The following is an 11,383-nucleotide window of genomic DNA, read 5'->3' on the forward strand; positions in this document are numbered from 1 at the left end:
CTGTGATCTGGACAGCTCAGGGGGCATGTCTAAGTCACAGCAGGGAGCTCTCCATGTTAATCTAGGGGTCGGTTCGCAACTATGAGATCCAATGCCCAGGGCGCTGCCATAAATGCGGTTAGTAACTGTCGTTACACACAGCAAATCCAAGATGGCAGCTCCCAGTATTTCAGTAAAACTAGAATTAAATAAAAACTCAATAAACTGTGAGTTTAATTTTGTATTAAAAATACTTGATTCCATAATCACTATTATTAATACGAAAATAAAAAAAAGGTGACACCTTACCTTTATGAGTCCACTGCACAGTTTTATAAAAATCAGCTTCTCTACAAGTCTAACAGCCATTCCATTCCAGTCTCAGTTGAATTCCAACTAGAGTACAGACAGGCAGAGAGTGAAAGCGACTATCCACTGACTGGGATGACTTATTCGAATGTCACTCAGCAACCGCAGGATGACATCAGTGACCTACAAAAAGAATGGCAAATGGCAGATGGAGTGAAGTGCATGGCAAGAACAGTTCATAACAGGCTCTTAGAGGCAGGGCTCAAATCATGTAAAGCTTGATAAAAGCCTTTTATCAATGAGAAGCAAAGGAGAGCCAGTCTAAAGTTTACCAAAGATCATAAGGATTGGACCAAAAAGGACTGGGGTAAGGTACTTTTCTCTGATAAATCTAATTTTCAGCTTTGACCAACACCTGGTCATCTAATGGTTAGATGGAGACCTGGATAAGTGTACAAGCCAAAGTGTCTTGCACCCACTGTGAAATTTGGTGGAGGATTGGTGATGATCTGGGGATGCTTCAGCAAGGCTGGAATTGGGCAGATTAAACTTTGTGAATGACATATGTATCAAGTCACATACAAGGTTTTCCTGGAAAAACAGTTGCTTCCTTCTGTTCAGGCAATGTTCCCCAACTCTGAGGACTGTTTTTTCCAGCAAGAGAAGGTGCCATGCCACACAATTAGATCAATCAATATGTGGATGAAGAACCACCACATCAAAACCCTGTCATGGCCAGCCCAATCTCTAGACCTGAACTCCATTGAAAACCTCTGGAATGTAATCAAAAGGAAGATGGATAGTTACAAGCCATCAAACAAAGAAGAACTGCTTATGTTTTTTAAATTTTTAAATAAGGTCACCCAAAAGCAATGTGAAAGACTGATGGAACGCATGCAAAACACATGAAAGCTGTAATGAAAAATCATGGTTATTCCACAAAATATTGATTTCTGAACTCTTCCCGAGTTAAAACATTAGTATTGTTGTTTCTAAATTATTATGAACTTGTTTTCTTTGCATTATTTGAGGTCTGAAAGCAATGCATTTTTTGGTTATTTTGACCATTTCTCATTTTCAGAAAATAAATTCAAAATTTATTGCTTGGAAATTCGGAGACATATTGTCAGTAGTCTATAGAATAAAAGAACAATTTACATTTTACTCAAAAATATACCTACTAAGAGAAAAATCAGAAAACCTGAACATTTTGCAGTGGTGTCTTAATTTTTGCCAGAGCTGTACATATACTGCTCAAAAAAATAAAGGGGACACTAAAATACCATTTTGTTGTTTAAAGGGAACCTGTCATCAGAAATGTTGCACTAAACCTAAAAGGTTCCCCCTCTGTAGCTCCTGGGCTGCATTCTAGCAATGTTCCTGTTGTTTATGTGCCCCCTTTCTGACCAAAATAAAGACTTTGTAAAGTGGTACCTTTTTGTATTCAGATCTTGATAATGGTACACGGGGGTGGGCTCTCTGGTGTCCGTTAGTCTGCCTCCCTGTCGCTTTAGGCCATCCCCTTCACGCAATTTCAAAGAGGTGACATGGGATAAGCTGGCCAGTGCTTGTGCAGAACGGTGGAGGCGGCGGCGGAGGCGGCGGTGAAAGCGCGACCATGACTTATGGGCGGGTACTTGCTGATGAAAGTCACAGCGCCGCCCATAATCTCGCGCATGCGCAACACGTCACACTGTGCACATTGCACAGTCCCGCGAGAGTGGCACGGCGCATGCGCGAGATTATGGGCGGCCATAATCTCGCGCATGCGCCGTGCCACTCTCGCGGGACTGCAATGTGCAGTGTGACTCTCTTTCCCTTTGTCTCTTTCCCTGTCGGTCTCATTCACTGTCTCTCTGTTTGTCTTTTTACCTGTCTCTCTGTCTGTCACTTTCCCTGTCTGTCTTTCTCTGTCTGTTTGTCTCGTTCCCTGTCTGCCTCTGTCTGTCTGTCTGCCTCTGTCTGTCTGTCTCTTGCCCTGTTTACCTCTGTCTGTCTCTTTCCCTGTCTGTCTCTTTCCCCATGTGTCTTTCTGTCTGTCTTTTTCTGTCTGACTTTTTTTCCTATCTGTTTCTGTCTATCTCTGTCTGTTTCCCTGTGTGCCTCTTTCTCTCTCTGTGCCTGTCTGTCTCTGTCTGTCTGTCTCTCCGTCCATGTCTGTTTGTGTCTGTCTCAACACCGACATCATATTACCTCACACATAAAACTTCTTATACTGTGACTGTCCTTTGTTCCTATAGCAACCAATCACAGCTGCTATTAATAACCTGTACAGTCATGGCCAAAAGTTTTAAGAATGTCACCAAAATTATATTTTCACATGATCTGTTGCCCTCTGGTTTTTAATTGTGTTTGTCTGATGTTTACATCACATACAGAAATATAATTGCAATCATATTATGAGTACCAAAAGGTTATATTGACAGAATGAGTTAATGCAGCAAGTCAATATTTGCAGTGTTGACCCTTCTTCTTCAGGACCTCTGCAATTCTCCCAGGCATGCTCTCAATCAACTTCTGGATCAAATCCTGACTGATAGCTGTCCATTCTTGCATAAGCAATGCTTGCATTTTGCCAGAATTTGTTGGTTTTTGTTTGTCCACCCATCTCTTGATGATTGCCCACAAGTTCTCAATGGGATTAAGATCTGGGGAGTTTCCAGGCCATGAAATCAAAATCTCTATGTTTTGTTCCATGAGCCATTTAGTGATCACTAGAGTTGAGCGCGGTTCGTGGTTCGTGGTTCTCCAGTTCTAGGCTCGAGTGATTTTGGGGCCTGTTCTAGATCGAACTAGAACTCGAGCTTTTTGCAAAAGCTCGATAGTTCTAGAAACGTTCGAGAACGGTTCTAGCAGAAAAAAAACAGCTAAATCATAGCTTGGTTTCTGCTGTAATAGTGTAAGTCACTCTGTGAATCACACTATTATGACATTTCAGTGTATAGTGTGCGTGAACAGCGCCTTCAGATCACTGCTGTTTCTATAATGGCGATCGCCATTTTTTTTTTTTTTTCTTGTCTGCCTTCCCTAAGCGCGCGCGTCTTGTGGGGCGGGCCAGCATGTCAGCCAATCCCAGACACACACACAGCTAAGTGGACTTTGAGCCAGAGAAGCAACGGCATGTGTGATAGGATGTCCATGTCACATGTCCCTGCATTATAAAACCGGACATTTTCTTCCAGGACGCCATTATCTGCCTTCTGCGTCTTTGGTGTCAGACATCACTGTCGCAGCTCCGTCCTCCTGAGTCCTATCGCCGATAAAGCTGTATGCGCTGCATACACAGCGTTAGACAGCTTAGGGAGAGCACTTTATAGCAGTCCTTTTAAGGGCTCAAACCGGCAGGGTCAGAGTTAAGGTGACAGGTCCTGAAAACAGCGCCAGCGTCTGTGTAGCCAAGGTCAGGGATTTCCTCCCTGCATTTCCCTATTAGGAGGGATAGAAAGGCAGGCTTCCATTCCTCTACCCAGAGCCCCAAAATCCTGGCACTGTACCCTCGTGTCCTCTGCATACTCCAACTCATTATAACTAAGCCATTATACTAGCAAACACTCAGTGTACCTAGTGGCATCCTATCTGTGGCTATTGGACTTTGCTATAGTCCCACTAGTGCAAAGACATTTGCAGAGCGCATCTGCCTGCGTTGCACACTCCAACTCATGATAACTAAGCCATTATACTAGCAAACACTCAGTGTACCTAGTGGCATCCTATCTGTGGCTATTGGACTTTGCTATAGTCCCACTACTGCAAAGACATTTGCAGAGCGCATCTGCCTGCGTTGCACACTCTAACTCATGATAACTAAGCCATTATACTAGCAAACACTCAGTGTACCTAGTGGCATCCTATACGTGGCTATTGGACTTTGCTATAGTCCCACTAGTGCAAAGACATTTGCAGAGCGCATCTGCCTGCGTTGCACACTCCAACTCATTATAACTAAGCCATTATACTAGCAAACACTCAGTGTACCTAGTGGCATCCTATCTGTGGCTATTGGACTTTGCTATAGTCCCACTAGTGCAAAGACATTTGCAGAGCGCATCTGCCTGCGTTGCACACCCCAACTCATTATAACTAAGCCATTATACTAGCAAACACTCAGTGTACCTAGTGGCATCCTATACGTGGCTATTGGACTTTGCTATAGTCCCACTAGTGCAAAGACATTTGCAGAGCGCGTCTGCCTGCATTGCACACTCCAACTCATGATAACTAAGCCATTATACTAGCAAACACTCAGTGTACCTAGTGGCATCCTATACGTGGCTATTGGACTTTGCTATAGTCCCACTAGTGCAAAGACATTTGCAGAGCGCGTCTGCCTGCGTTGCACACTCCAACTCATTATAACTAAGCCATTATACTAGCAAACACTCAGTGTACCTAGTGGCATCCTATACGTGGCTATTGGACTTTGCTATAGTCCCACTAGTGCAAAGACATTTGCAGAGCGCATCTGCCTGCGTTGCACACTCCAACTCATTATAACTAAGCCATTATACTAGCAAACACTCAGTGTACCTAGTGGCATCCTATCTGTGGCTATTGGACTTTGCTATAGTCCCACTAGTGCAAAGACATTTGCAGAGCGCATCTGCCTGCGTTGCACACTCCAACTCATTATAACTAAGCCATTATACTAGCAAACACTCAGTGTACCTAGTGGCATCCTATCTGTGGCTATTGGACTTTGCTATAGTCCCACTAGTGCAAAGACATTTGCAGAGCGCATCTGCCTGCATTGCACACCCCAACTCATGATAACTAAGCCATTATACTAGCAAACACTCAGTGTACCTAGTGGCATCCTATACGTGGCTATTGTACTTTGCTATAGTCCCACTAGTGCAAAGACATTTGCAGAGCGCATCTGCCTGCGTTGCACACTCCAACTCATGATAACTAAGCCATTATACTAGCAAACACTCAGTGTACCTAGTGGCATCCTATCTGTGGCTATTGGACTTTGCTATAGTCCCACTAGTGCAAAGACATTTGCAGAGCGCATCTGCCTGCGTTGCACACTCCAACTCATTATAACTAAGCCATTATACTAGCAAACACTCAGTGTACCTAGTGGCATCCTATCTGTGGCTATTGGACTTTGCTATAGTCCCACTAGTGCAAAGAAATTTGCAGAGCGCATCTGCCTGCGTTGCACACTCCAACTCATTATAACTAAGCCATTATACTAGCAAACACTCAGTGTACCTAGTGGCATCCTATACGTGGCTATTGGACTTTGCTATAGTCCCACTAGTGCAAAGACATTTGCAGAGCGTGTCTGCCTGCATTGCACACTCCAACTCATGATAACTAAGCCATTATACTAGCAAACACTCAGTGTACCTAGTGGCATCCTATACGTGGCTATTGTACTTTGCTATAGTCCCACTAGTGCAAAGACATTTGCAGAGCACATCTGCCTGCGTTGCACACTCCAACTCATGATAACTAAGCCATTATACTAGCAAACACTCAGTGTACCTAGTGGCATCCTATCTGTGGCTATTGGACTTTGCTATAGTCCCACTAGTGCAAAGACATTTGCAGAGCGCATCTGCCTGCGTTGCACACTCCAACTCATTATAACTAAGCCATTATACTAGCAAACACTCAGTGTACCTAGTGGCATCCTATCTGTGGCTATTGGACTTTGCTATAGTCCCACTAGTGCAAAGACATTTGCAGAGCGCATCTGCCTGCGTTGCACACTCCAACTCATTATAACTAAGCCATTATACTAGCAAACACTCAGTGTACCTAGTGGCATCCTATCTGTGGCTATTGGACTTTGCTATAGTCCCACTAGTGCAAAGACATTTGCAGAGCGCATCTGCCTGCGTTGCACACTCCAACTCATTATAACTAAGCCATTATACTAGCAAACACTCAGTGTACCTAGTGGCATCCTATCTGTGGCTATTGGACTTTGCTATAGTCCCACTAGTGCAAAGACATTTGCAGAGCGCATCTGCCTGCGTTGCACACTCCAACTCATTATAACTAAGCCATTATACTAGCAAACACTCAGTGTACCTAGTGGCATCCTATCTGTGGCTATTGGACTTTGCTATAGTCCCACTAGTGCAAAGACATTTGCAGAGCGCATCTGCCTGCGTTGCACACTCCAACTCATTATAACTAAGCCATTATACTAGCAAACACTCAGTGTACCTAGTGGCATCCTATCTGTGGCTATTGGACTTTGCTATAGTCCCACTAGTGCAAAGACATTTGCAGAGCGCATCTGCCTGCGTTGCACACTCCAACTCATTATAACTAAGCCATTATACTAGCAAACACTCAGTGTACCTAGTGGCATCCTATCTGTGGCTATTGGACTTTGCTATAGTCCCACTAGTGCAAAGACATTTGCAGAGCGCATCTGCCTGCGTTGCACACTCCAACTCATTATAACTAAGCCATTATACTAGCAAACACTCAGTGTACCTAGTGGCATCCTATCTGTGGCTATTGGACTTTGCTATAGTCCCACTAGTGCAAAGACATTTGCAGAGCGCATCTGCCTGCGTTGCACACTCCAACTCATTATAACTAAGCCATTATACTAGCAAACACTCAGTGTACCTAGTGGCATCCTATACGTGGCTATTGGACTTTGCTATAGTCCCACTAGTGCAAAGACATTTGCAGAGCGTGTCTGCCTGCATTGCACACTCCAACTCATGATAACTAAGCCATTATACTAGCAAACACTCAGTGTACCTAGTGGCATCCTATACGTGGCTATTGTACTTTGCTATAGTCCCACTAGTGCAAAGACATTTGCAGAGCACATCTGCCTGCGTTGCACACTCCAACTCATGATAACTAAGCCATTATACTAGCAAACACTCAGTGTACCTAGTGGCATCCTATCTGTGGCTATTGGACTTTGCTATAGTCCCACTAGTGCAAAGACATTTGCAGAGCGCATCTGCCTGCGTTGCACACTCCAACTCATTATAACTAAGCCATTATACTAGCAAACACTCAGTGTACCTAGTGGCATCCTATCTGTGGCTATTGGACTTTGCTATAGTCCCACTAGTGCAAAGACATTTGCAGAGCGCATCTGCCTGCGTTGCACACTCCAACTCATTATAACTAAGCCATTATACTAGCAAACACTCAGTGTACCTAGTGGCATCCTATACGTGGCTATTGGACTTTGCTATAGTCCCACTAGTGCAAAGACATTTGCAGAGCGCATCTGCATGCGTTGCACACTCCAACTCATTATAACTAAGCCATTATACTAGCAAACACTCAGTGTACCTAGTGGCATCCTATCTGTGGCTATTGGACTTTGCTATAGTCCCACTAGTGCAAAGACATTTGCAGAGCGCGTCTGCCTGCATTGCACACTCCAACTCATGATAACTAAGCCATTATACTAGCAAACACTCAGTGTACCTAGTGGCATCCTATACGTGGCTATTGGACTTTGCTATAGTCCCACTAGTGCAAAGACATTTGCAGAGCGCATCTGCCTGCGTTGCACACTCCAACTCATTATAACTAAGCCATTATACTAGCAAACACTCAGTGTACCTAGTGGCATCCTATCTGTGGCTATTGGACTTTGCTATAGTCCCACTAGTGCAAAGACATTTGCAGAGCGCATCTGCCTGCGTTGCACACTCCAACTCATTATAACTAAGCCATTATACTAGCAAACACTCAGTGTACCTAGTGGCATCCTATCTGTGGCTATTGGACTTTGCTATAGTCCCACTAGTGCAAAGACATTTGCAGAGCGCATCTGCCTGCGTTGCACACTCCAACTCATTATAACTAAGCCATTATACTAGCAAACACTCAGTGTACCTAGTGGCATCCTATCTGTGGCTATTGGACTTTGCTATAGTCCCACTAGTGCAAAGACATTTGCAGAGCGCATCTGCCTGCGTTGCACACTCCAACTCATTATAACTAAGCCATTATACTAGCAAACACTCAGTGTACCTAGTGGCATCCTATCTGTGGCTATTGGACTTTGCTATAGTCCCACTAGTGCAAAGACATTTGCAGAGCGCATCTGCCTGCGTTGCACACTCCAACTCATTATAACTAAGCCATTATACTAGCAAACACTCAGTGTACCTAGTGGCATCCTATCTGTGGCTATTGGACTTTGCTATAGTCCCATTAGTGCAAAGACATTTGCAGAGCGCGTCTGCCTGCATTGCACACTCCAACTCATGATAACTAAGCCACTATACTAGCAAACACTCAGTGTACCTAGTGGCATCCTATCTGTGGCTATTGGACTTTGCTATAGTCCCACTAGTGCAAAGACATTTGCAGAGCGCATCTGCCTGCGTTGCACACTCCAACTCATTATAACTAAGCCATTATACTAGCATTTTTTGCTGCCAGTTTAAGGGCCGTAGTTGCATTGTCAGGGATATTTATTCTTTATTATTCTGCTGTTAATAAAGCTAGACCACCACTGCAATCTTCACCACCTCTCAATTTTTACTACCACATTTTCAGTCCACAATCTTGTCGCAATCAACATGAGTGGCAAAATGACAGATGCTGGTGGAAAGGGGAAGAGGCGTGGTGGAAAAGGCAAAAAAGGTTTTGTCTGTGGGGAAGGTGGCAAAGCTCCATTATCATCTGCTGAAGATAGACCATCTACCAGCAAAAGTAAGATGTCTACTACTTACCGTGGACAATCCGATGTGCTCCCTTTTTTACGGACACGAACAACAGGAAGAAAGGTAGATGATGGGCAAAAAAGGAAAATGCTTGAATGGATCTCAAGTGGTCCAACAAGTGCCCTCTCAGCGACTTCAAGTACCGCATCCAAAAAACACCAGTCCTCTGAGTTGTCATCCCAATCACACTTGATTTCTCCCAGCTCTGAAGTCTCCATCAGCCCTGCACAGTATGGTGGAACTGAGATGGCTGAGTCTGCAGAGCTGTTCAGTCACACTATAGCCTGGGAATCAGAGGTCTGCTCCCAAGCTACAGTGAGTACAGAACAGGAAATGGTCTGCAGTGATGCCCAGAACCTTTGTGACTCTGATTCAGGCCGTGAGGACCAAGTTTCTGAGCATAATGTTGACCCTTTGTCACAAACTGTAACACCTGTGGTTATAGACAATGAGGAACATACTGATGAAGATGAGACGCAGATACCCGATTGGGATGACAACTTAAATATTCGGTCAGGGCAAGAAGAGGCTCGGTCTGAGGGGGAGGGGAGTGCAAACACAACAATTGATGATGAAGTTCTAGATCCCACCTACTGTCAACCCCCAGTCAGGCACTCGAGGAGGTCAACAGAGGCGGTGGAGGAGGATGCAACCGACGACGAAGTTACCTTGCGCCTTCCTGGACAGAGTCGGAGCACTGGTAGCACGTCTACAACTGCATCCTCAGCCACCACTCTGCCTATGAGCATTATTCGGGGTGGATCAACAGGTCGCATGGCCTCTAAGCCTTGCCTAGCCTGGTCCTTTTTTGACATAGCAAAAGATCGCCCAAATTATGTGATCTGTAAACTTTGTCATGATTCTCTTAGTAGAGGTCAAAACCTCAGCAGTTTGATAACTTCTTCCATGAATCGTCACATGAATAAATATCATAGGTCCCGGTGGGAAGCTCACTGTGCTGCAATGCGGCCTAGCAGAGCGAACCATCCACCGCCTGCCCCTTCCAGTGCATCCGCGCGCTCTTCATCTTCTAGGACTGTGGGGACAGCTGTCACACCTGTTTTTCCACGCAAAACTTCCACCACTGTAACCGCAACAGGCAGTTTGCTTGGTAGGTCGTCAGTTGGTTTGGAAGGGGAAACAAGTGAGTGTGTACAGCTCTCTCAGACATCGATAGCACCAACGTTGGATGAAGGCAACATCATGTCTCCGCCTGCACTTTCCTCACAAACCTGCATTTTTCCAGGGACACCCTACTCAACACTGTCTACACACAGCAGCCAGATCTCTGTCCCTCAGATGTGGTCAAATAAAAGGCCACTTCCTCCGACCCATGACAAAGCTAAGAGGTTGACTCTATCCCTCTGTAAGCTGTTGGCTAACGAAATGCTGCCTTTCCGCCTAGTGGACACACAGGATTTTAGAGACCTTATGTCTGTCGCTGTGCCCCAGTACCAGATGCCTAGTTGCCACTACTTCTCTAAGAAAGGTGTGCCCGCGCTACACCAGCATGTCGCACACAACATCACCGCTTCCTTGAGAAACTCTGTGTGTGAACGGGTGCATTTCACCACCGATACTTGGACCAGTAAGCATGGACAGGGACGTTACATGTCGCTGACTGGGCACTGGGTAACTATGGTGATAGATGGTGAAGGGTCTGCTGCACAAGTCTTGCCGTCCCCACGACTTGTGTGTCAATCCTCTGTCTGTCCAAGTTCCGCCACTGCTTCTGCATCCTCCACCTCATCTGGGTCCTCCACCTCCGCCCCAAGCCTGCCTGGTCAGGCCACCAGCGTTCTCACTGAGCAGAAGGAATCACGCACGCCTCATTACTATGCTGGCAGCAGAGCGCAACGGCATCAGGCGGTCTTTAGCTTGACATGTCTTGGGAATAAGAGTCACACAGCTGAGGAGTTGTGGTCAGCTCTGCTGTCCGAGTTTAATAAATGGTTGTCTCCACTCAACCTGCAGCCTGGTAAGGCCGTGTGCGACAATGCTGCAAACCTGGGTGCGGCCCTTCGCCTGGGCAAGGTGACACACGTACCTTGTATGGCTCACGTGTTGAACCTTGTCGTCCAGCAATTTTTAACACACTATCCCGGCCTAGATGGCCTTCTGAACAGGGCACGAAAACTGTCTGCTCACTTCCGCCGTTCAAGCGCCGCAGCAGAGCGACTTGCATCGCTCCAGAAGTCTTTCGGCCTGCCGGTTCATCGCCTGAAATGCGATGTGGCGACACGCTGGAATTCAACTCTCCACATGTTACAGCGACTGTGGCAGCACCGCAGAGCCCTGGTGCAATACGTCATGACGTATAGCCTGGGCCAACGAGATGCAGAGGTGGGGCAGATCACCCTGATGGAGTGGTCTCAGATCAAGGACCTATGCACCCTTCTGCACAGTTTCGACATGGCGAC

Source organism: Anomaloglossus baeobatrachus, chromosome 3 (assembly GCF_048569485.1).
Source record: "Anomaloglossus baeobatrachus isolate aAnoBae1 chromosome 3, aAnoBae1.hap1, whole genome shotgun sequence".
Taxonomy (NCBI): Eukaryota; Metazoa; Chordata; class Amphibia; order Anura; family Aromobatidae; genus Anomaloglossus; species Anomaloglossus baeobatrachus.